Raw genomic sequence first — 27,556 nt, forward strand, 5'->3', positions numbered from 1 at the left:
ATAATACAAGATGGAATATGGTACAAGCTTTGGACAAGATTTGGACATACAAGCTATGATACAAGGGATGATACAAGATTTACAAGCTAGGGTACAAGATTTACAAGCTGAGGTACAAGATTTACAAGCTATAGAGGAGGTATTTACAAGCTTCATTAGATGTTGGATATTTGGTTGGAACACCAAGGGAACAAGTAGGTGTTTTATGGGATGGTGATTGGATGGATGAGGGATAGGATAGTGATAGATAATGGATTAGTCCTAGTACAAAAGGTGCTTGAATTACCAAATTTTCACCAAGGTACCTATCCAAGGTACTTGAATTGCCAAGTTTTCACCATTGGATTCTTATTTTTCTTTATTATTATTTTTTTGTTTGTATTTTCAAAAGCTAGGTATACCAAGGATCTTTAAGCATAGAACTTCTTGAGATGAATGATGTTAGTAGGATCATTCAAGAGTTTTCCTTCTGGTGTAGACAGCTGATAGGCTCTAGAGCCAAAGGAGGTAGTGACAACATAAGGACCAAGCCATGTAGGTTCAAACTTACCTTTCTTTTCTCGATCTACTTAGACTTTCATGTTTTCTTTGAGGACCATGTCGCCTCACTGAAAGTGTTGTGGAAGTACCTTCTTGTTGAAATTCTTTTTGAGATGAGTTTGGTAGACTATGAGATGATCATAGGCTTGTTGTCACTTCTCGTCTAAGAGATCTAGTTGGGTGAGTCTGGCTACTCTATATTCTTCATCTGATATTTGCCCTTCCAAAGATATGTGCAAGGAGGGAAGTTCAACCTCTATAGGTAGTACCACTTGTGCACCATAGACTAGGGAGTATGGAGTTGTGCCTATGGATTTACGAAAGGAAGTTTGATAAGCCCATAGGACAGGATTAATCTATAGGTGCCAATCATGGCCATAATCATTGACAACTTTCTTTAGGATTTTGAGGAGGGTTTTATTAGTTGCCTCTGCCTGGCCATTAGCTTGTGATAAATATGGGCTAGAAAAGTAGTGATTGATGTAGAGGGAAGTACACAATTCTTCCATGTTGAGATTTTCAAAGTTACCTCTGTGGTCGGTGAAGATGGTGGATGGGATGCTAAAGCGGCAAACAATGTGGTACAAGATGAACTTGGAGACTTAAACTCATGTAGCTGAGACTAGGGGGACTGCTTCCACCCACTTAGTGAAATAGTTTGTAGCTATTATTATCCATTTATGTCCATCAGATGAGAGAGGTGTGATAGTTCCAACTAGATCAAGGCCCCAACAAGAAAAAGGCAAGGGTGGTGCAATAGGCTATAGATCTTGTGCTGGAGCGTGCACAAGATTTACGTGTTGTTTACATGGGAGACACTTTCTAACAAAGTCACAAGAGTCTTCTTCAATGGTAGGCCAATAGTAGCCTAATCTAAGGATTTTTTGCATGAGGGCAATACCACTCATGTGGGCACCCCAAAGTCCAGAGTGTACTTCTTTTAACGGCATTGCGACCTCATTTTCATCTAAACATTGAGAGAGAGTATCATTATAACCTCGATGATAAAGGGTATTGGCTATGATAACATAGTGGGATGATTTAGGGATGAGGTTTTAGTGTTGGGTAAGTGTGAGGTGAGGGGAGATGATACCATCTTTAAGGTAAGCATGGATCTCATGGTACCAAGGGGATTGTGGACCAACCAAGATACAAACACGGTTTGAGTCATCATTTACATAGGCAGGTGTGAGGAGCTACTCGACTAAAAACTCATACTGCGTAACTGCTTGGGGAATTTCCAAGAGTGACCGATAGTAGCCATAGCATCTACTACTTTGTTTTGCATTCGAGGCACTTGTGTAAACTGAAGCTTTGTAAAATGCTGGGTTAGCTGATCAACTAGCTCTTTGTAGGGTAATAGCTTTTCATCTTTGGTTGTATATTTATTTAGGGCTTGCTTGATGATGAGCTGGGAATCACCAAAGATTTGTAACTCAATGATGTTCCATTCTGCAACTATCTTTAATCCTACTATTAGAGCCTCATATTAAGCTATATTGTTAGCTTGAAGGCTTTTGGACTGTAATCTCCTTGAGGTGTGACCAATAATATTCCTACCCCTAATCCATGAGATGTATATGAGCCATCAAAATAAAGTTTCCATGGGGGCTATTCTTGAATTAGATAGATATGCTCATCTGGAAATTCTGTGATCAAAGGATATGTATCTAATAGAGGTGCATCAGCTAGGTGATCTGATATACCTTGCCCTTTGATTGCTTTTTTGTCCATATACTAGATATCAAATTCGCTAAGGAGCATAACCCATTTGGCCAAATGGCCTATAAGTGCTATTTTGGGGAGCATATACTTGAGAGGGTCGATCTTGGAGAGTAGTTGGATGGTATGACTTAGCATGTAGTAGCGAAGCTTTTGAGTTGAGAAAAAAATTGCCAAACAAGCTTTTTCCATAGGAGTATAATTGAGTTCATAACCAACTAGGGTTCTATTGATGTAGTAGACGGCTCTTTCTCTGACATAGTCATCGAGTTGTGCTAGAAGTGCCCCTAGAGTAGTAGGCGTTGCTGATATGTACAAGATCAAGGGATGACCAAGAATTGGTGGAACCAAGATAGGGGGATTGATGGATACTGCTTAAGATGATTGAAGCTCTGTTGACATAAAGGATCCCACTTGAAGTTTTCATCCTTCTTCATTAAATGTGCAAATAGCATACACTTATCTGGAAGTTAGGAGATGAAGCATTGAATGGATTGAAGCTTTCCCTAAAGAGTGCGAAGCTATCGCAGTGTCTGGAGAGGAGGTATGTCTAAGATAGCCCTGACCTTCTTGGGGCTGATCTCTATACCTTGTTTAGAAACTATAAAGCCTGGAAGCTTTCCAGATGTGACTCCAAAGACACATTTCTTGGGATTTAGCATGAGATGATATTTGGCTAACCTATCAAAGAGTTTCTCCAGGTCAGCAAGATGATCCATGAAGGTGTGAGATTTAACCAAGATATCATCCACATAATCCTACAAAATGCTATGGATAAGATCATGGAAAATGGATGTCATAGCTCTTTGATAAGTAGCCCCAGCATTCTTTAGGCGAAAAGGCATCATGTTGTAGCAAAAGGTTCCCCAAGGGGTAGTGAATGTTGTCTTATGCTGATCCTCTTCTGCAATCTTGATTTGATTATACCCAGAAAATCCATCCATGAGGGATAGAATTTCATGTCCAGCTGTAAGGTCTACAATCATATCTATGTTGGGTAAGGGAAAATCATCTTTTGGAAAAGCTTTGTTAAGATCTCTAAAATTAGTGTAGATTTTGATGTCATCAGAAGGCTTAGTGATGGGGACCATGTTGGAGATCCACTCTGAGTAGTTGATAGGTCAGATAACCTTAGCAACTAACATTCTTTCTAATTCAGCTTTGACCAGTAATGCCACCTTGGGGTGCATTTTTCTAAGCTTTTGTTTGACAAGCTTGATCTTTGGATCGATTGCAAGATGATGAACTACAAGCTTTCGATCAAGTCCTAGCATGTCCTAATATGACCATGCAAATTGGCCAATGTTCTCTCTTAAGACCTCAAAGAGGAGGTTAGCCTTGTCTTGTGATAGGGATGCAACAATGTGAACAAGTCTAGGGATCTCTGAAGAACTAATATTGACTTCTCTAGTATCCTCAATTAGAATAGAAGACACCTCTGGTCGATTATCTTGAGGAGGAAATGATAAATCCTCATGTTTTTCTTGTGACTCTAGATTTTCTTGCTGAAGGGTTCTCTTCACTGCCTTAGCTAGTCCCAGATTCACCTTAGTTCTAGTTTTGGTTGTATCAGAACTAGGTTGGGGATTTTCTCCAAAATACCCCTTGGGATCTAGCTTATAGATATAGGTAGAATCTGGCTTTGTTTTCTTGTGAGGATTTTTGGCTCTGATGAATCTCAAAAGTGCTTCCTCTGATGTGAATTCACCAATGTGTATGATGCTTAGTTGGTCCCCCAATCTATGAGTTGTGGATGGGCAAGTGGTAGGTCAATGAAATGGATGGATAGTTCTTGGAGAATAGAGTCCAAGGAAGATTTGGTCTAGGATATCATCGTAGGCTCTCTTTTCAACTTCCTCAAGAATGTCTTCAATTTTGACAAGGTCACGATGAATGCTTGAAAAAGCGTGACCATTCTCATTGGTGCCCCCAGTTGTGGGTATGCCAAAGCCAAGACCTAACTTCGATTCCCACTTGTGTGCTTCGATGGGGCACTGCATGCCTCTTTCCTCTAGTCCTAGACCACCACCTTGATAGTTCCATTTTTCAGTGATGAGCTTATGTTCTTGGGGATACTTCTGGCTAAAGTGATCAAGGCATGCTTGATTTCTTGGAGGTGCATCCTTCTGTAACCAATTGTTGACATCTAGAGTGAGCTCCTCATGAAGAGGGACCTTTGAGGATATAAAGGTTGTTGGGCCAAATTGTTTGTATCGAGGAGGTGGAATCTCCTTAGCTTTGTGATATGTTGGTCATCCATGGGAATGTAGATCAAGTGGGAGTGCCTCGACAACGAATGCATCTGATAGACTATACTCTCCACAGCCTTTGTTATTGATCTTTACGGTAGATAGGGTGGAGGAAAGGATGGTTTTTGGGTCATTACAAGTTTGGGATGAGCTGGCGATGGTTGTGCTGATATCAATTCTAGGGCAATGATTTGTATATGAAGCTTCAACCGCATTGCAGTAAGCAAAGGGTTCTAGATCGGCATGGATGGTTGCCTTAGTGCCTTGATGCAAAAATTTGATGCACTAATGGTAAGTGGATGGAATGGCTTTCATGGCATGAATCCATGGGCAACCAAGGAGGATGTTAAATGGTAGATTTAGATCAATAACATGGAAGAGTGTTTCTTGGATGACTAGCCCAACCTTGATTGGTAGCAAAATGGTTCCTTTAGTGGTTCTTTCCAAGTTGTCATAAGCTTTGATGGTGATAACCTCACTGACGATATCTACCTCTGTATACCCAACTTGTTTTATGAATTTTAGGGTGCAAATATTCAAGGCTGATCCATTATCTATCATTACTCTTTTTATGCCGAATTTGGATACCATGATGGCTATGCAAAGCAGAAGGGTGTGATCTGGCTCAACCACGGGTATGTTGGTGGGTTTGAATGATAAGGCACATGAGGAGGATAGGTGTCCAACAAGATTACAAAAATTAGTAGCGTTGATATCTGAAGGGACACAGGATTCTATGAGAGCACTGTCAAGGATGTTTTTGTATAGAGGACTAGTGCGGAGAAGGTTTAAAATGGAAATTTGAGTTGGCACGTTCCTGAGGCGTTCCAAGATATTGTACTAACTTTTTGATGGAGCTAATGGTGCTAGTGAAACTGGTGGGCCTGCGATGTTAAATTGCGCTCTTCGAATGGTGACTGCACACTCATTGTTTGGTCCTTGGATATTGATAATATTGACAGAAGGCTCTTTCTCGGATATACAACCTATGAGGCTACCATAGTCTATATGGGATGAAGTGTGGTCATTGTTCTTCCTATGCTTTTGGTTTGGCTGGTGGTTGTTGGTGTTGTTATTGTTGGTTTGGATAGATGCTTTTCTAGGATTTTGGTTGTTGTGAGGAGGAAAATCATTTTGATAAATCTGTAAGCTTGCATTGGGAGAGGTTTGGACACCAACAGTGATTTCTTTCCGATCAATGAGGTCCTACACATAATCTTTCAGTTTCATGCATTTGAGGGTGGTGTGACCTTTTACCCTATGAAATTTGTAGTACTCATTGTCTTTGTACCATGCAGCTTTGGATTGGCCTGGGTCAATTTGCTGGGTAGGAGGAAATTTGATGAGGTTTTCCTTATTCAATTTCTCAAAAATGACATCCAATGGCTCACCAAGGGGTGTATAATTTCTAGGTGCAGGTTGGAACTTGGGCTTTGGTCTTGTAGCTACATTGATGGCATTAGCTTGATTGCTAGACCCTTGAAAGTTGGGTCTTGGATTGTGGCCTTGATAGCTTTGGTGATTGTTTGGTTGGTAAGGTGGGTTAGACTGATTTTGGGAAGGACCAACAATATTCACATGTCTGGTGTCAGTGACGCCGTCTGTTGCAATGCGCTTGTTTTTGTTCCAATACCTAGACTTGTCATTGGAATGTGATTGATTTTGGTTGGCTTCCTTGTAAATCTTGACCACACCATTTTTAATGAGTCCTTGCTCAAGGATCATTCCTTTTTCTTTGATATCTTTGTAGGTCTGCAAACAGTTCATGGTCATGTGGTGAGCCAAGATGGGATGGGCATTATCAATAAACATTTTCACCAAATGGTGTTTTGGCAAGGTGCAAGATATGCGGGTGGTAAGGGTTTGCCATCTTTGCAGGTATTTGAGAAGGCTTTCTCCACCTTTTTTTTTAGTGTGGACAAGATCAACTACTAAGAGCTTTGTTTCAACAAGATGGGCATATTGGGCTACAAATGCCTCGGACAATTCAGCAAAGTTTTTAATTGTGCCATATGGAATTCTATAAAACCATTCAAGAGCTGGTCCGGCCAAGCTTTTAGGAAAGAGACACAAGAGGAAGACATCACCGTATGCCACTTCTTGGCAGTGCATGTAAAATTCTTTGATATGTTTGACAGGGTCTCCTTTTCCTCTGAATTTGTCAAACTTGGGTATCTCAAAGTTTTTGGGAAATGGAGTCATAGTAATGGCTCTATCAAATGGATAAGGACACACAGTCTCAAACTTGAATGTCTTCGGATCATTCCCTTCTTGGATGGCTTTCAGAGTTGTCTTCATTTCTTCCCATTTTGAATTGATGGATGATGGCTAGGGTGCCCCTAATGTAGGAGCACTATGAGGTTGGTATGTGCTAGATGGAGCTACTGAAAAGGGATGGCTTTGGGGGACTTGCTAATAGGGATTGTACATTGCTTGGGCAACTGAATGGTGGATGATGGGTTGCTGAGGTGGAGATGGCACATATTGCTGCATGTGTTGTGAGGCTTGCTGTTGATATTGGATTTGAGGTTGAGATTGAGGAACATAAGCTAGCTATGGGATAAATGGATTGCTTTGTGGAGGTAAGGTATAAGATGGTTGTGAAGCTTGGGGAGCTTGTGGAATGTGACTTTGGATTTGATGAGTTTGAGCAATATATGTGGGCTGTGCCCCCATTTGAGAAGGTATCTGCAAATAATTGGTGGCTAGCGGGGGTGATGGTTTACCTCCTAGAAGTGGCATAGAAAAATAGTTGGTAATAAGAGGTAATGGATTAGTTGGTGGTGGGAATTGAAAGCTTGGGAATGAAGTTGATGGGTTTGATAGATTGGTGGCTGGATTTGAAAGCTTGGTAGAGTAGTGGTAGGAGCTTAGGTCACTTGAGAGCTTGGCATAACATTAGTAGTAGCTTGTGGGGTTTGATAGCTTTGTGGAGTGAGGGTAGTAGCTTGTGGATTTGTGGCTGATGACACTGAGCTCCAAGGACCTAGTGAAAATGATGGAATTGTGTTCTAAGTTGAGGTAAACAAGCTGGGGTGATGAAAGGTTGATTAACTGGCCCCATGGGTGGCATCCCTATTGTATATTGCTGGGGTTGGCTAAAGATGATAGCATTGATTTGGGAGATGGGAGAATTTGGAAGGCTGGGTTAGAGAGCAGCAATAGCAATAGTGAAGGGAGTTAATGGTGAGGTGTTTTGGGCAAAGACAGTTTGGAGTGGTGAGGTATGAACCAAGGGTGGAGTGGCGGTGGCTGGATTGGCTTACAGAATGGAGATTTCAACTTGGGTGGAGGATGGTATGTTTGGGTCTGTTGGATCAAAACGATTGGCTTGAGGCTCTTCTTTCGGCACATATTGAGAATAATTTGAATCATAAGAGCCTATGGGTGGTGGCAATTTTCCAAACAATGGGTGAGATAGATCTGATATGGGAGGAGGTCTTCTAAAGTCGAAGGCTCCTATATTGTCCCTTCGAAAGTTAGCCATGATTGTTTCTTTGTTCTTGTCAATAACATTCACCAATACTGCATTTCCTGGTTTGTTCATGAAAGCTTCAATATTAGTAGGTGATGGTATAGTATTCTCTGGGCTAAAGGATGGTTGAGTGCTCAAGGGGAGTGATGCTATTTGATCCAAATGATAGGGCTCCATTGTTTCCTTCTTCTTGGCTAAGTGAGTGATGGGTGGCATGAAATTGTTCCTAGGGATGAGATGCAACAATGATGATGGATGCAAAGGGGGAAGACTTTTCTATGCAAATAATTTCGTAGGTTGAGGCAAAGCTATATGAAAAACCTAAGGAGGATTGGGTTGGGGATTCTAACCTCAAAGATGTGTCGCCAAATCATGAAAGGTTTGCTTTCCTATGTGCAAGCTTGGTGGTGATTGTGTCAACTTAAGGATAGACTAATGATCCTTTAGGAAGAACACAAGATTGACCACTTGTGGATCCCAACCTTTAGCTCAAGGTGATGAGAGATGACAAGTGACAAAGCTAGATTACCCTAGACAAAGCTCTGTCAAAGGGATAACCTTGGTGAGGTTGGTGGATTTGCAAGATGGTAGGAATGGCAAAATTTTGGCAAGGTGGCAACAATTTTGAAGGCTTCGATGTGAAGTTTAGGATTTTGGGATGCTAGCTAGGTTTGAGGGGATTGGTTTGGTTCTAAGGCAAAGATCTAAATGAGATGGGTGAGCTAAAATTCTTAAGGGGATGACTAAGGGTGGATGGCTTACCTACAAGGATGACTCTAAAGTGGAGCTTATGAAAGAACATGTGGAGGAACAAGGGGGCCTAATCATAGAAATCATGCCTTGTTGGTAAGGAATAAGTAGGGTTAACTCCTAGATGCTTGCTAAATTTGATAGTGCGATCTAACCAGGCATCTTGAAGGGCTTCGTCGATAGCTTTGTCTTCTACTTTGTGGAGTTTGGCAATTCGAGGGCTTGGTGTTACTTCTTTTTTCTTAGTGCAATTTTTGGTATGCCTGAGATGGCTTGAGTTTGGCTTTGTGAAACTTTTGTTTGGGTTTGGGTTGTTCTTACATAAATTCCTAAATTTGCTTGGCTTAGAGAGATTTTGGTTATTTTGCTTCAACTCATTCAACTTCTAGAATAGGCAGTGACTATGCTAAGTATGCCCTAAGCTAGGATTGACCAAGTTTGGAAAACATTCATTCAACAAGTAAAAAATCAAGCAATAGATAGGACCAACAAGATAAAATTTTTTGATTCTTAGAATGTGATACTTGTGCCAAGGAGTGTGTATGTTTTACAAATGTTTCGATCAGTCACTTCAAACACATTAACACCGTAGATGGTTGTCTGCTAGGTTGACTGTTGGTTTAGCTAGGGAGTCCTTGATATACCCAAGGTACGTGAGGCCCAAATTCATAGATGAAAAATAAAAGATATCACACAACCGAGAGGAGCGGTAACCCACTTCTCCTCTTTCACTTCTCAAGGGTATTAAGTTCCTTGAGGCTTAGCCCGAGTGACAAAATCTTGATCCCAAGAGAGGTGTCTTTGGATTCACCTCTCGATCTTTATACTCTGCCCAAATGCTGGAGTTGAGGTCATCCCAAGGGTGATGAAATCCCCAAGTAGGCCTCCTAAAATTTAAAGAAGATTTTGGATCCTAATCTTATGCACCCAAGATGGCCTCGAAAGACGATAAGAGGAGAGAAGACTTGGATGATCTTGGGCTAAAAGATAGAATTCTTTTCTAACTGACGCTTAAGTTTTTCTAATCTAGACCCTGCAAACACACATGTTTAGGATGCAAATATCCAATTCCAACTTGAAGCGTTAACAAAAGTAAAATCGATCAAAGAATGAATACACCAAGAATATTTAGGGTCAACAAAAGTAAACTCGCGTGTTCAGAGGCCCTCCACATCAATTATCGATTGATTTTTCTTTAAGGCATTCAAGATTGAGTGTGAGTTTTTTTTAAGTCCAAAATAAAGATGTGTAAAACTCAGTTTCAAGCATGCACCCGGGGGCCCTCCACGGTAAGATTTGTTCAATTTTTATACCCAAATGAAGTGTTAGCGAGACTAATATTCATTCAAGAAATGTTCTAACTTAGAAAAACTAATAAAAACTCAAGTGAGTAGAGTTTGATTTTTGTGGAGCACTTAACACCTTCTTAGGTAGACCCATCCCCATATATGGTGCTGATATTGCAACCAATGGCTAGAATGATGGGTGATTAAAGAGGGCGAGTCCAAAAAAAAATTCACTTAAAGTGTCTTTAATTGTTTTTATAACTTAGAAAGTTTCTAAAATGTAGATTCTTTTTATACTCCAAAAGATGAAGTGTGAGATATTGTAATGATTAATTGACCTTTTGCATTCAAGATTGGATTTTTTGTTTTAATCATGCATTCATAAAAAAACAAACTTGATTTTAATCCATGGCACTCAAGAGTGATTTTAGCAACATGCATTCAAAGACAAGTGATTAAATATTCAAGTTTTTTCCTTTGAGCATTCAAGATTGAGATTTTGTGTGTTGTTTTAAGAACTTTGAAGTGCTTTGTTTTAACCTTAGATCATTAAAGATTATTTTTGACTCAAAAGTGAAAATGACTTCTTTGGACTTTGGTTTTCATTCAAGATTTTGTGTTCTGGTTTGCATGTTTTAAGCCCAAAAATGATATTCTTAGATTGTTTTGATGCATGAAAAACCTAAGAAACATTCAAGATTTTGCAACAAGACATTTGTTTGGAACAAATAACAATGCTTTTAGGACAATTTTGGCAACCATTTAGGACTCTTAGTTTTCATGAGATTTTTAAAAGAACTTTAAAATATTTGCAAATGAGGTTCATTTTATCCTTGATTGATGCTTTGAGTTTGATTTAGATTTTAGTGTGCACTTAGTGTTGATTTTGTACCTTTTGAAATGGAAACTTGAAGTTCTTTTTAAATTCTCAAAAATGAAGTGTTCCTAACTTTGCATGAATGTATCTAAAACCTTGATGTTGCAAGGATGAAAATGATTGGATTGGTTTAGTTTCACTTGTTAAAAGATTTTTTTCTTTTTTGCAAATTTTTAGTTTTTAATGAATTTAAGTATGATTTGGGGGTTCATTTTAAGCACTAAAAAGAAGTGTGTATAATTTTGCTTCCTTAAAAAAAAAGGGCCAAGATCTCCTACAAAAAGAAGAAGAAGAAGTAGATGAAATAAGAAGAATATAGACAAGAAGAGGAAGAAGAATTCCAAGTGCTTTGTCCACCTATAAGCTTGAAAAATCTGCAAACACTATGAGATAGACTATGAGTTCCTTTGTCTTCTTCATGCTCATGTGGACCTACAAAATTAATTTATACAAACCTACCAATCACAAAAACAAGAAGAATTAGCCAAAATTAGCAAATGACATACAAAACTTGACTGAAAAAGCTAATAAGATGACCCATGCAGGGTCCCACCGGGTGTGCCAAAATGTATATGAGCAATGTTAGTGTGCTAATAGAAACAAAATTTAAATAAAGTTTCTACAAACTAAACAAAATTCATAAACTTCAAGATAGACTAAGATGAGCTCTCAATTGAGAATATGAGTCATTAATGGGCTCTCTCAATGAGAAGCTCTCTTGTTGAGTGGCTTTGTCTAAATAGATAGGATGTATGCTCAAGCTTATGCTTCAAAAAGGGCTTCAAATGAAGTTAGAATTTGAGTGTGAGTGTATGGTTTTGATGTAAAATGGCTTTTTAAAATGGCATTATGACTTTACTTCATACATTTTGTTAAAATGGCTTGGGAGAGAATTCCTTAAATAGGCAAAGGGCTTGAGGGATCAAGGGCTAGGATGCAAGGATGGGAAAAATCTTATGGAAGGCTCAAATTGCATGAGAGGAGAGCACATGGATTGTGCTTCTTTATAGCCAATTAGGGAGTGACACATGTCATAGGGTGAGAGGATGGAGGAAAGGGGAAGGATGAGTCAACAAAGGAGGCTCAAGGGATAAAATCTTCATAAAGACTCTTATAATGGCTTGTAAGAGCAATGAAAGGGCTTGGAAGAGTCATTTATGACCTAGTGGGATTCATAATGTTTTATGGTTGGGATATTTTGAGGGAGATGAGAGGAATTTTGACTTGGGCTTGATTAGGAAGGTTTTAAGATAGCTTAGGATTGTGCAAATGATTAGAGGATGGATTAGGATGGTTTAGGATTAGCTTAGGGATAGGCAAGTGGATGGCATTTAATGAGGGTGGGTGAAGGAGGAGATATTTGTTAACTTTGGCTTGGGTTAGTAAGTCTTAACCCATGTTTAAGGAATGTGACAAGGTTAGGAGGAGATTAGGATTAAGTTTAAAGACATTTTCTAGAAGAGTTTAGACTTTGGATGAGAATAAAGACTTTCTAGAATAGTCTAGAACTTCCTACGATGAGGATGAAGACTTTCTAGAAGAGTCTAGTACTTCTTAGGATGAGGATAAATTATATTTTTAGGAAATAAATAAAGTTTTATTTATTTCAAGGGTTTGGGTTGAGGAGATATTTATTAAAACATTTTTAATAAACATGAGGATTAATATTTAATCTTAATTAAATATTTTGAGTTGGGATTAGGGGTAGGAAATGATGGGATTAGCCTTTAATCAAAATTAAAGAAGGATTAGAAGATTTTGGAAGAGGTTAGTGGTCTTAAGGAAATTGGCCAAGTTTTGGGCAAAAATAATTTTTATTTTATTTTGGGTTTTATGGTCAATTCATTAATTAAATAATTAATATATAAGGAAATAATGTTTAAATAAGATTTAAACATTTTTGGGAGGGATTTCTTAATTAAATATTTTTAATTAAGATAAATGGATTTAATGGCATAAAAATAAATAAATAAAATAAATAAATAATTAGTTAATAAATGATGATGTCATCAAATTTTTTTTCAGAAAATAAAAAAACTTTATTTTCTAAAGGATTTAGGTATCTACACCAGGCATAATCAAATGCTTCCAAGTGCCTTTATATCTAAAAGATCCCATTCGTCATTTGACATAGATACCTAATTTTTGGTTTTCCCTTCTAACAACTTCCATAAATTCTTCTAATAAAGATAGTCCTCCATTTGCATCTTCCATAATTGAAAGTTCTGCCCATTAAATTTGTCAACGCTTAGCCTACCCTCATCTGCCATCGCTCCAACTCAACTGTAAGACTTTCTTGTAGAGGATAACTAAAAAAAAAACCTCACTCTGATACCAGTTGTTAGGATTAAACTATGAACATAAAATAATAATTTCATACAAATATAAACAATATTAGAAAATAATAGATCACACAGAAAATAAAACAAGACACCAAGATTTAACATGGTTCACCCAAACCCTGGGCTACATCCACCAAATAAGAAGCCCAATATTTTATAATCTACTGATTACAATATGATTACAATGCATAATCCCTTATAGCTCAATACTGTTGCAAGCCAATTTCTACATCACCTTATCGAAACAACCCTAACTCGAAGCCCTTTTATACAAGTACGAAACTACTTTAGGGTTATAATTAAATAATTACATGTTAGCCCAAAATCTTGATAAAATAGGGCTCGAACCTTGTTGAGAAATTATGGAGTATGTATAGTACTTACCTGATCAATCACCACAATCTAACACACCCTATACCAAAGAGTCTCTAAGATGCTCTAAGTGCATTTGGAGATCAATCTTGCAAGGTTCGTAACTAAGAACTCATGGAGGTTATTAGTGAAATGTTGAATTCTATAGGATGGTCATGTTGAGTCTACAATAACCTATTTCATTTCAAAGAGATCATATTCTATTTATATTTGACACAATGATCTTGCTTGATGCTAAAACTTGTAGTCTACCTCAATTGATTGGTGCATCACTATGTAATATTGAAATGAATAATATTGACATCAATTAATCAATACCATTATCTCTAGATGGGTGAGTGAACCCTAGTTACACCCTTGTTTTGGCCATGGAGAGCCTACAACATTCAGGACCACCCCATACCAAAGAGTCTCTAAGATGCTCTAAGTGCTTTCAGAGATTGATATTTCGAGGGTTGTAACTCAAAGATCATGGGGGATATTGGTGAAATATTGAATGATATAAGGCGATGATGTTGAGGTCTACAATAACCTATCTCATTTTAGAAAGATCACATTCCATTTGGATTTGACACAATAATCTCACTCGATGAGAAAACTTGAAGTGTGCCTTGGTTCATTGATGCATCGTAACTTTGAAAATATTGATTTTGGCATCAAATGGTTAGTGCCATTAGCTCCAGATGGGCAGGTGAACCCTAGTGACACCCTTTTTCTAGCCATAGAGAGCCTATAACATTTCTGACCACCCCGTACCAAAGAGTCTCTAAGACACTCTAAGTGTGTTTGGAGATCGATCTTCCAAGGGTCATAACTTGGAGCTCATGGGGGCTATTGGTGAAACATTGAATTCTATAGGATAGTCTTGTCAAAGTATATAATAACCTATCTCATTTTAAAGAGATCAAATTCTCTTTGGATTTTGCATAGGGATCTCGCTCGATGCTAAAACTTGTAGTGTGCCTCAATTCATTTGTGCATCACTACATAACTTTGAAACTATTGATCTTGGCATCAAATCGTCAGTGCCATTAGCTCCAAATGGGTAGGTGAACCCCATTGACACCCTTGTTCTGACCATGGAGAGCCTACAACATTTGTAGCCACCCCATACCAAAGAGTCTCTAAGATGCTATAAGTGTTTTTGGAGATCAATCTTCCAAGGGTCATACCTCAAAGCTTGTGGGGGCTATTGGTGAAATGTGAAATTCTATAGGATAGTCACGTGAAGGTCTATAATAACCTAGTGATATCTATTGACACCCCTATTTTGACTAGAAATCCCCTATAACATTTGTAGCCAACACACACTAAAATGTCTCGTAAGACCAAATATGGGCTCCTAAGACCAAATTGGCCATGGATTTGGCTAATTGTAGACATCTTAAGGGATTGCAAAGATCATTTCAAATTAAACACATATGGTATAATTTGAAATTATATATTGCATCAAAATTTGATAATAAAGGTTGTTAAAATGTTCTTCACAAATTATTGCATTTGAATCGAACATAACAAAAATGATCAAAATGAATGATATTCCATAAACATGAACAATACACATGATCCATTTTAAATTGAACAATACTACACTAAATTAATATGTATATCCTTGTGCACATAAATGACAAACATATATATCAAATGACATGTATCCATAGACAAATTATGCAAATATATATCAATTTTTTTGTATCCATAGACAAATGATGCAAATATATATTGAAATAGATAGATCCATATACAAAATGTGGCTGATCATGCCATCAAAATATGTTTAATATCAATGTTTCTATATACAATGTGGCATATGCCATCTCAAAATGTTTCATGGTGCATCCTATGACAACTATACTATCTTAAGCTATTGGTGGATCATCAAAATGCAGTGTCTTCACTAAACTAGGTGGATTAGATGTCTCCTACATAAACGAAAAAGAAAAAGCCAAAGTTTTTGATTAAGTAAAACAAGTTTTTTATAGGGGTTCTTGAAACCCAAGAGTTAACAACAAAATACTACTAAAAGTTTAGGTCTACTAACCAAGTAATAGAAAAAACAAAAGGCCAAACTTGACTATTTGACGTAAATAAAAAATAAATGGCCAAAAGCTAGGGAACATACAAAAACCAAGAGGAATGATCAAGGCATTAATTCTTTAGCCAACTCTACTTTCTTGAGCTCCAACTCTTCCATGGCCTTAGCCTTGTCGCTCTTTAATTGGCTATAGTATGGGGAGACCTCCTCTTCCTTCTTCCTCTTTTCTACTCTCCTTTTGTTTGGGATCTCACCCAGCAAAGAAACATCCTCATTAGCCTCCTTGATTTCCTCTTTCCCCTTTTTGATTTCCTCCATCATCGCGTGCATCTGAATGATGTTATCATTAAGCATTTTTTTATGTTAAGGCTTTGGTTAGCCAAGATATGTAGAAAGCTCTCCATCCTTTCCACTCTTTTTTCAATATCAGAAACCCTTGCATCCAACTTGCTAAATCTAAAATTCCTGTCCCCCCCTTTTGACCTTTCGTAACCTTGTATCCTAAACTTAATCTCTTCAATTTCATGGAAGATCCATTTAGTGAACTAGAAATTATCCACCAAACTATTGCTAGCATTTTTTAGGAGGTTCATCCCTATTTTATCCATATTGTTGCTAAGAATCACCAAAGCTGATTCAATGAGCTCTTCCAACTAAATTTTTCCATCCCTTCTCTCTAGATCCTCTAGGTGGAAATGTTCTCTAACTAGACCCATTTTTTCAATGCTAGCATGAAAGTTCCTCCATGTAGCTTTCCTTCCCTTTGCATCAAGAGTTATAGTGGTATTAGCCAAGCCCTTTTCCTCTTTTCTCTTTTCCAAAGCTTCAATAGTGCTCTCCTTACCCTTACCAAGAGCCTTCTCAACATCCTTCTCCTCTCCTCTTTTCCTTTTGACTAAGCTATCCTCCTTCCTTTTTACCTGAGCCTTATTGGTGCCCTCCTCTCTCACATTACCCTCCTTATCTATGTCCATCCCCTCTTCCTCATCATTATAATCCTCCTCCAAGTTTTCCTCTTTCTTTATCCTTCTCTCCATTCCTTTCCCTAAATTAATTTTCTTCTTACTACCCATATCCTTCATGATTTTAGCTACCTCCTCTTTGTCTTCCAAGTGTAGACCAACATTATTATCCATATCTCATGGGAGGTAGGAGCTCTCTGTCTCCTATGAAGAATGCACCTTTTGGGCAAAAACCCTTCCATAAGTTTGAGCTCTAAAATGCTCATATAGAGTAATAAAAAACCCTCATGGAAGGATGGATTAATGTATACTTTCTTCTTATAATCCATAATACTCTTATTTACAGAGAAAAATAGGTAGAAGGGGATGGAAGTTTTTGTTCCATACCTGAAATGGTTTAGAATAACAAAATGGTGGGTTTGAATCCTATCAAACATCATCTCAAGCATAATGTGAGAAATAATAGCCCTTAGGATAAGCCCCCATAGTTTCTTAATAGACGTGGGCTCATAGTAGGTGCTAGTCTTCATGAGATCCTTCATCTCCTTCATGTCCTTTGAAAAGTATTTCACCACATTCACAGATATTTTCTTATCCCTATAAAATTTTATTCCCTAATTGGGGGAGTTAATGACCTCGGTGATAACCCCTTCATTGACTTGGAAGTCAATCCCATCAATCTTCACCTTCCCATCTCTCCATAACTTCACCATAAGGTCAGTTGTCTTTTGATCTCAACCATGAATTTTTTCAATTAAGGATGAGATGCCACCTTCGCTCAACTTCTCCCACACATTCGAATACCTCTTCCACTTCTCAACTTCTCCCTCCAGATCTCTATAATACCTCTCCCCAACCATTATGTTGTAGAAAGACAAACAAAAACACTTTGTTCTCTAGGAACCTTGAGCCAAAACTTGGTTTATCTCACAAAACCTGTACTTGCCTTCAACCTTTGTAAAGCAATAGAAATAGTAATTACTAGTTGTCCATAAAATTTCCCATGAAACATGTCAAAAACCCCCTCCAATATTGATGCATCTAAATTGGCTTGTGCCAAGATCTCATCACTTTACAAGTTTGATTGATAGTATTAACTACCATAATTACATTTTATGTTGCTTTTCCTCCCCTAGATTCTCTCCAGCTCAATTATACTTTTAGTTGCTATCAAAAATCCTTCTCCACTAGGCCAAGGAAAACCCAAAGTTAGACTACTAAATTTGTATTATTCTATGTATCTAACATTGAATTACTTAAATGCATAATGATCCTTTTTTTAATGAAGATTTATAGTTTTAAACTTTCATCATAAATACCTGTCTCATCAACCTCTTGTTGCCACTAGTACATTTGACCCTATTTTTCGACCATCTATTAAAATGTTTTAGATTGGTCAAAATATGGAAGGAAAAACATCTTTCTTTTAAAAATCCATTCCCATGTTGGTCAAAATTTTTACCAACACAGGCTTCATAATGTTAAACTGAAAAAGGGATTTCACTATTTCATTGTTATGCATTTGCCCATGCATAGGAGCTGCATGCAAAAATGGTTTTCGCTCTTCTGAATGCCTCAGAAAGATTTTTCCTCACTGTGAAATGTCGGTAGATGCTCTTTTTAAGTTTCCCTTGTCTTCATTCATCCATTTTCATTTTGATCTGAGATCGATTGGTGGAGTATTGAGGAAGAATGACTTGCTATAATAATGGAAGCTGTGGGCATGCCCTAGTTTATCATTTTTTAAGCTTTGAACTTTTGTTTCTTCCAATGAACTGATAGATGCCTTTAAATTTTGAGGAGGAAGAATGTAACATTATATTTTTCAAAGTTTGTTTTCTTTTTGTTAACTCCTGTTTGAATATTGGTGCTCGAAGACTACAGTTTGGGTTCGAAAGACATACCTCAAATCAAATCCATCATGGCCTTGAGTAGGAGCCAAGTCTAAGGCACCTTACTGCATGCCCTTGGGTATTCAGATCCCATTGAATGTAAGATACCATGGATAGGAGAGTCTCCAAGTCCCACAAGGTATATAATTTCAGAATTACCTGTATATATTTATATTTATTAAAGAAATACAAAATATATAGTAAATAAAATTTGGGTAAATTAAACACACTGCATTAAAAATGATAACAGAGCACATTTATTTTTCTATCAGTAATGGATATTGTGTGTTTACTTGCAAAACAACAACTAAGAAACTCAACAAAAGAAGGAAAAGACTGGATGCAAAAGATGAATAATTGTAGAAGTAATATATCCCATGAAGTGCACTATGATGAGACATGTCTATTCAGACACCCCACCCTTTCTGAAACTATTGCAGTTGCACCTCTTTGTTCTTATTGAAAACCATAACATCATAAAAATATGAACCAAGGTAAGGACCAAAAATATCATTCATGTAGTTCATTTATATTCTTAAATTTAAAATGATACCATAACACATATAATTAATATCAGCCATATTGTGTGGTCAATTTGCTTCCTTCACATTCTCTTCATGAATTGTGTGTTTGCAAACATTCTCTTCTAAGACTCTATTGAAGAAAATATTAACCATTTTGATGGAATTCAAAAAAACCTTATTTCTCAGAAGATGACACTTAACCTCAATTGTTAGCTTAGCAATTGTTGACAAATCCATTAAGAATAATCATAAGCAATACTCATATATTGACAACATCCCACGCTCAAAGTCAAGTTCAATTTCTTAAAAAAATGAAAACAACATCAATTCTCAGAAGATACCTTTTAACCTTTATGGTTAGCTTATCAAGTGTTAGCGAATCCATTAAGAATAACTATAAGCAATGGTTATATATTCACAACATTTTACATACAAAGGCTATCTCATTTTCTTAAAAAAAAATCAAATCTTCTTATTTTATTATATCTGAAGAAAGATTATAGACACTCACGTGCAATAGGAACTCTTTGGGAGAAATACATTACCTGTGATAGTAATCAATCACTCAGCTTTACACATGATCATGTATAAATAAGCCTATATGCAGTTATCTTGTAGTTAGAACAACAATAACTACATCCAACTATCTTTATTAGCATCATCGTTTGTAACATTTTATCATTTGAACACTCATTTTACTACTTAGTCATTTGAAAATTTTGTCTGTGGATCAGTATCAATACATTAGACAAAATGAGTGCATTAATTGATTCAATAAAGCAGCTAGTCCTAAGCAATTGGAAGTGAAATTATTCATGCCACATGTTGCTGCCACTTTGATGTACTGTTATCACCAACTGCGCAAGTTGGCTAACTAAGATGAGGGTATAGCCATTATATTTCTAAGTGTTCTTTGGATTGAGAAATAAGTGATTGACATTTATATTTGGGCTCTAAACTTTGACTTTTAAATTTGTCAATTCATTCTGTACGTATCTTTGTGTGAGGGGACTACTATCCTTGGCTCCAAAAACTTGAACAGAAAGAGATCAACTTGTTCCTGAAAGACTATTTCTGTTATCTGTTTAGTATTGGTTAATGATTCATTCCATGATCATTAAATTTTCCAATTTAGGGGACATCTCCTGCAAGAGCAAAGGTAACAAAGCAATGCTCATTAAATCCAAATTTAATGTCCAGGTTGTATAGGCATATCCATGCAACTAGTACATTTGACCCTATTTTTTGACCTAAATTTTCAACCATCTATTAAAATGTTTTAAATTGGTCAAAATATGAAAGAAAAATATCTTTTTTAAAAAAATCCATGCCCATGTTGTTTGAAATATCAACCAACACGAGCTTAACATGAAAAAAAAGGGTTTCGGATTGGATGTTATTCAGCTCAAATTTGCCCACGCCAAAATCTCTCTTTTGATTACGCTATTGGGAGGTTGTCTTATCAAGACCTTATTCTAGTGTATGATATGAGTTGACTCCTCTCGAAGACAATAAGCTTCCCTCTTCCACTTAGCAGTGGCAACCATCAAATAATTTTAACATAGAGCACGCGGGAGTTGCACAAGCACAAGTATTGGTGAATGTGATCGACTATATTTTGGGGCTCTTAGCATGTGAATGAAGGCCATTAATGTTCAAATGATGATGAATTGAAATGAATTCTTTTTCTCACACTTGTAGATGGATATATGGATTTGAGATTTCAAAGTGGTGATTTTTGTGTAGAGCATTTATGATCGATTTCCCATCTTGACAGTATGGAATCACGAGGTTATGGATATCAAGAAATCTATCATGCAAAGGAGTTTGAGGTTCATCAAGAGGCTTATGAGTTTCATGGATATTGGATTTTTGACTGAAATTATTTTGGTTAGAGTTGGAGATAAAGGATGCAAGAACACTGCCACTAGCGAAGATGGGATTTCGCCAGCCACTAGGGTGTGATGAATCCGGTCCTTCCTCAGCTCACCAGGGACCACAGTAACCCTAATCTCTTTCTTTTTCTCATTATAATTAGCAAATAAAATCATCTATTGCTATTACTAATTATTCTTGGACTAATTATCTTGGAGTTCTTCTACAATGCTCTATTGATATGTGGGTTTTGTTTTCACCCTATCAGTGGATCTATCACTTAATTATCACAAATTGTAAACCCATGACATTGAAAGTTACAATAAATAAGCCCCAAATATTCACTATCCATGATATATATCTAGGATGTCAAGGATTTATTGAGGGTTCTGAAATTTATTGTAACTAATAGGAAGGCATAATGAGTGGCTGAATGTTTCCCTTGGACCTGAAAAATACTTGAACCTATATCTTGTTCAAGTTTTCAATAGCCGTACTCATTCTAATTTTTTTCTCAGCTTTAAGTTTTTAAACAATCTTTAGAGATTAGATAGATTTGTTCAATTATGTAATAGTAAGTTTAACTTGGAGTGTCTGGTTATTGCTTTCCATGGGAGATCAAATGTACATTGTGAATGAAGCTACTTCACAAGCTTCCTGTTATATATCTCAAAATTCAATACAGTGGCAGTGTTAAATGTTTTTTATATTAAATAATACTTCATACATTCACTTGTATGATAACTTGGTGTCTATATACTATGTAGGTGATTTTATCCTGTGACGAAGACCCTCTAGTTGTTAGAATAATGGATTACAAGTAATCTCCGGTAATATATTGTTTTAAAAAGACAAATGTTCTTTTGCATTTTATTTGATGAAAATAAGATCTACTATAAAGTATGGATTTAATGACGACAAATATCCATATTGGTTCTCTATAATGATAGAATTTGAAATTGATATATCTATTTCTTATAGTTCCCAACATAGTCAGAGATACTTTAGGCACTCATCTGTCTGCTATCATTGTTGGTTGTACTTTTCACTAGACTTCAATTTATTTGTTGGTCATTCATAAACATTAATACAATTTCTTTCTTTCTATTAAATTATGAATTATTATTGTTGTTACTTGCCCAAGGTAAAGTAACAATAAAACAAGGACAATGAAGGTCCATACAATTAAAATGGCACAATAATATGTCTTTCATAACTTATTGTTTGTATATGGTTTTGTTAAAAGTTAGGAAATTGATGAGAATGTGGCTGAGAAAAGAGATGTACAATTATATGAAAAGTGCTTTACCTAAACAGGTTAGAGGAAATATTTAATATATAATCTTTTATAGATCAGTGATGTCAAAATCCAGTAGTAACACATAATTTACATTTGGATGTAGATTATGTACCATAGTGATTGAAATTTCATGTTTTAATAAACTTCTCACAGTTCTACATCTTGAAAGCTGAGGCAAGATAATTAAAACATATGTTAAACACTATTATTCATTTTATTTGGTGACTTCCCAATGAGAAATAAGAGAAGCTAAAAATGGTGATTAGATGGGGTGGAATCCATTCCTGGTCCTCAAGACCAAGTCCACATACCATGCATCAAAACAAGTAAAAGCTTGGGAACAACTCTACTTAAATCCTACACCCACATATTCAAGTTTAATAATCTTAGCTCAATCAAAATGTGAAAAGAATAAAATTAGCAGATTTCATTTTCAGCATTCCATATTCAAGCATCCCATCTTGAGTTCCATCCATCATAAAAAAGAAGAATGGGTAGAACTCAGATCAAAATTGATATTTTGAACTCAAGATCATCTGTTAATTGATAGCCTATGGGATTTTTGTTAAGTGTAGTTAAACAAGGATATGAAAACATTACATTGTGCTGCAAGATGTGGGATTCGATAGTAGACAACCCAAAATTATTTTTCCGTTTTATCATTTTTAGGCCTTGATGATAAACTCTGCAATTTGAATAGCAAAAACAAGGCTATTATAAAACCAAAAGGCAAGTGATTCTTAGGGCTATTCTATATATATTTCTTATTTTGTGTGGGTGGGTAGTCAGTGTTTAGGACATGTTGATTATTTATTGGCTGACTAATCATTCTCTATTGAAGATAGTTTGCAAAACTCATGCATATCTTTAATTTTTACTTTTAAAATCAATACAAAACTTCTTAACTTTGTCGATTTATCAATCCAAACAAAACAAGGAAAAACCTAAAATAGAAAATATTCATTTAGCAAATGACTTATACGTAATGATTACAAGGTCTGATGTTGAATTTAGAGTATGTGATAGATAAGTTGAAAATGAGGCAGATGGCATGACCTTTTACTTTCAATCCGTCAAGTCGATTTGAATTTCATTCTCTACTCTTTCATTTTCTCTTTTTTTATTTTCTTGGTTGACATTGATATCCACTATTATTTTCATCTCCATCAGTGCTATGAGCTTTTCTACTATCTCCAAAGCCTTGCTTATCTTGTCTTCCTAGAATTCTCTGGCCCACTTGTTGGAGTGTTTTATCAGCAAATCTGGTAATTGCTGAACACAACCCTGAATAAGCTCTCTGAAGCAACTGATCATTTCATTTCCCAAGCTAGTGATTACAATGTTACCGTCCTTAAAATTATTATCATTTTCCAATTTAGAGATGTAAGAATCTAAGATAGGGACGTAGACAAAATGTTAGCTTTTGTTTAGTGCATGTTTCTTATAGTATCCATGCTTTTCTTTTTCATCTATCCAGAGGAACATAGTTGTTATTGCAATTGGGACAAATAATAGTAAGTATAATATCATTATTACAATTACAATCATGCAAATTAGAAGTAGGACTCCAAGGCATCTGACCACACACCCAAGACACACGGCAAGATAGTCAACCACATATCCATCTACACCGGTCAACGATTCAATCACAGGCTCTTGTGATTCATTCACAAGAATAGACTCATTTGGAGGCTCTTGCAATTCATTCGCAGGCTCCCATTTTTCTCCCATTTGTGCAACCATTCATCTAGGAATTTCCACATTTCTAGAATCAAGATGAACGGCCAAATGAATATGAGAGCGAATCCTAAAAGTGCCACATAGGAAACATTATCTCCAATTTTACACTCTGAGTTTTTCATCTCCTTCTCTAATTCTTCTTTCTCTTCCTTGAGGAAATAAATAAGGTGTTGACTCATTTTAGTCCATTGAGCATCTCCTCCTCCATGCTACTTAATTTTCTTTTCTAACCATCTCATGTTCTTGTCACTTCCAAACTCATCTCAAAAGCTTCAAAGTTACATGAACCAAACATATCCATCAGTTGAATGGCTATGTTCTCAGTGAAGTCCACAAATTCTAACAGATCTTTTATTTCTTTATAAGCTTTCATCATATCCTCTGCACCAAAATTCGTCTTCAAATCCCACTCAAATTTTGTCAGTAGCCTCACCATGATATCGATTAAGGCCATTTCTACCATCTTAAATGACCAATTGGAATTCTAAAGCTGATGTAGAAAACTTCCACCTTTTCCACCAACATTTAATACCTTGAACAATTCCTGTCTCTCTTGGATTTCTTGATAAACTTCTTTCATGCGAGGCTTTCTTTGGTTATAACATTTCAGATGATATTTCCATAAACGGTAGAATTTTATCACTTATTTTATCACTACTTTTGGTAGAATTTTGGTCTTCATTAAAATGTTTTTGAAATCACTTTTATGCTATTAAATTGCTTTGGAGACCTCTTTTCGATCTTGAAATAGTAGTGGGGATCTCTTCTAAGTGGTAGATGAATTAGGGCCTTTATTGCCACTTAATGAGTGCTTGAACTGATATTCTTAGTTTTATTGTGTTTTGAACCATGGGCAAGATGTATATAATTGCAACAGTATGTTATTTGATCAATCAGTTTATCTAATTTAATTGGAATTTGATTTTTGTTGTGGAAAATTAATTGGGGTCATGCAATACTTGAAATCTTGCCAGTGAGAAATTTTGAGTCTAATATTAAGGGCTGATATTACTGCTGGTCAGTAACATGGAGAGGCTATTTCTGGTACAGCTAAAGGGGTGGATTTATGTCTGCAAGTTCTACAATAGTCATCTTGCAAATATTGATGAGGTTGTCTCTAAGGTAGGCAACTTGTACTTGTAGCTTGGATTTTGCATAGGAATCACATTAATCTAAATTTTATTTGGGCTTTAGTCAGGTCAAATGGAGGGGCATTCAAGAATTCTTTAAAGTGGATGACTATGCATTTGATTTTTTATGTGTCTAAGTTGTCAAGTATATTGTTTGAAATAAGCCCATGCATTCATTGATTTTGGACTTTCACATTTGCTGAGGTTATTTTACTTGTGTGTTTTTAAAGCATCTTAATGCAACCTCCACAACTAGTCATTGAGCTAAGACATATCTTCCTCATGTATGTTGGTATTAAGGACAAAGGGACCTACATGGAACATAGTCATTTAAAGACTTTTTGACATTTTTTTAGTAGGGGAGTAGTGAATGGTATAATCCTCCCATGTTGAGATTTTCACTGTCTAGCCACTTGTCCTATTGACAAAGCATTTTGGGACATTTGATGCTCTATATGTTATCCTTGTTATTTAATTTTGACCAATGTAGGATTTAATTCAATGAAAATCCAATTATATATTTGTGTCAAGTAATTGAAGGCTTCTACTAGTATTTATGGTTACATTTCATTTAGAAATTTGATTGTATTATTGTGAGTTTTCATTTCAAAAATTTCATTTTTCCACATATATTTTGCAAATAACTACAAGAAAAGGGGTTACAATTAGCACAAAATCACCTTTAGTCATTTGGTAGTAGGAGGAAAGGATGTATAATCCATTACATTTACAATTTCACCCTCTTTCTTGGGTCATATATTATATTCATGGGTCAATGGGTTTGACTCAAAAAATGTATAGTTGAATCGTGATAGCAATATCACAATTTGACTTGCTGTGGAAAATATCTTAGGCATATCTATTGATGAGCTCAAGGGGCTTTGTAATGAATGGTTCATAAGGCACAACACTTGTTGTAGGTTTTTAAAATGGGATTCCAAGTAGAGTGGTTTAAACCATGGAGGAAACTCCATAGTTAAGCCTTCTTGAGCTGGAGTAGTACTGGAATGGTTGAGCCTTTGAGCAAGTCGTTGTGCTTCATCTTTGTGAGCACTCCCTTGATGCAATGTGTGCAAAGTGTTCATTCATTCTCATGAGAAATGAGTCTATGTGAACTACTATGCATGAATCATGGTTCAATGAGTTTGACTCAAAAACTACACTTTTGAATCTTGATAGCAATATCAAAATTTGACTTGATGTGGAAAATATCTCCTACTTATCAATGATTTATGTGTCTTAAGTTTTAGAATATTACTTCAATAATAAATACACCTTCAAAGTTCAGAGTTTAGACAATTCTACTTTTCATCTTCCTACAACTTTCTTTTAACTTTTTCTATCTCTAGTCCCTTGTGGACATTAATATAATTTTCTTTTCTTTCTATACGCAAGGTCTGGTTTGACTGTTTTCTTTTGAGATTTTATTCTGAAGTTCATTTGGTAATGCTAAACTGTATTGATCTTTAAGCTTCCTTTGGAACTCAATGATTTCTTTTTTGAGGGTGATTTCTATTTACTTGTTTTGCCCACAGTTTCCATCATCTTCTTTCTCATGGGACATGACAATATCGTAGGCATAATCTTCTTGGTTAATTGGAATGTGCTTTCTGATCCATGCCATGGAGGATCCAATTTAAGTCCTTTATATGATGATAACTTATAAAGTGGCTATAAACCCCAAATGTAATTCCTTCAAACAAAGAGTAGCACAAGAAATTTATTAAGTTTTGCCATAATCTATACAATATTTATTAATTATTGTGCATTATAGTCTTTATTAATTATTGTGCATTATGGAATATGTGTAAATGGTATTGCATCTGGTCCAATTGAAGGTATTCCTGGAATGGACATACTTTCACCCAAGGAATTCCTAGGTGATCATCGAAAAAACCAACCTCTTTATAAAGAAGGAGAAAAATGGGATGTTGCTATGGTGATCATCTATTTGGCATCTGACACTGGTTAGTATCTCTTGAACTTATCTAATAATCAATATTCAAATCTACAATTCAGGCCTCATGTTGATATTTTCCTACAATTCTACAGAATAATGTTTGAATAATATAAGAGGGCATTTGTTGATTTCAAAGTACATCATTTCAAAGTACGTCTCTTAAAACTAGTTGACAATGGTCAAAGCTCTTGGTGCATAGCAATGAGAGTATAGCCACCGATTGTTCTTGTTCCTTAGAGGTGCCTGTATCAAGCAGCTCTTCTATAGTCATGATGCAACCATCAATATTGGCAATCGGTATTCTTCCATCTTCAATGGTAGCTAGATTATATAAGATTCTAATGAAAATTTCTATAAAATCAACTTCATAGACAGTGAGGAGATGAAAAATCTTGGAAATGACATCTGTAGACACCATTCTAGACTAATTTTTAGCATTTGTGGATAAATGATATAATGAGTTTAGAGCATCTTGTCTACATTGGTAGGAGTTTAAGCTTAGTAGTTTAATTAGGCATGGAATAG

This window comes from Cupressus sempervirens, chromosome 5 (assembly GCF_028749045.1).
Source record: "Cupressus sempervirens isolate cs-2001-9-10 chromosome 5, ASM2874904v1, whole genome shotgun sequence".
NCBI lineage: Eukaryota > Viridiplantae > Streptophyta > Pinopsida > Cupressales > Cupressaceae > Cupressus > Cupressus sempervirens.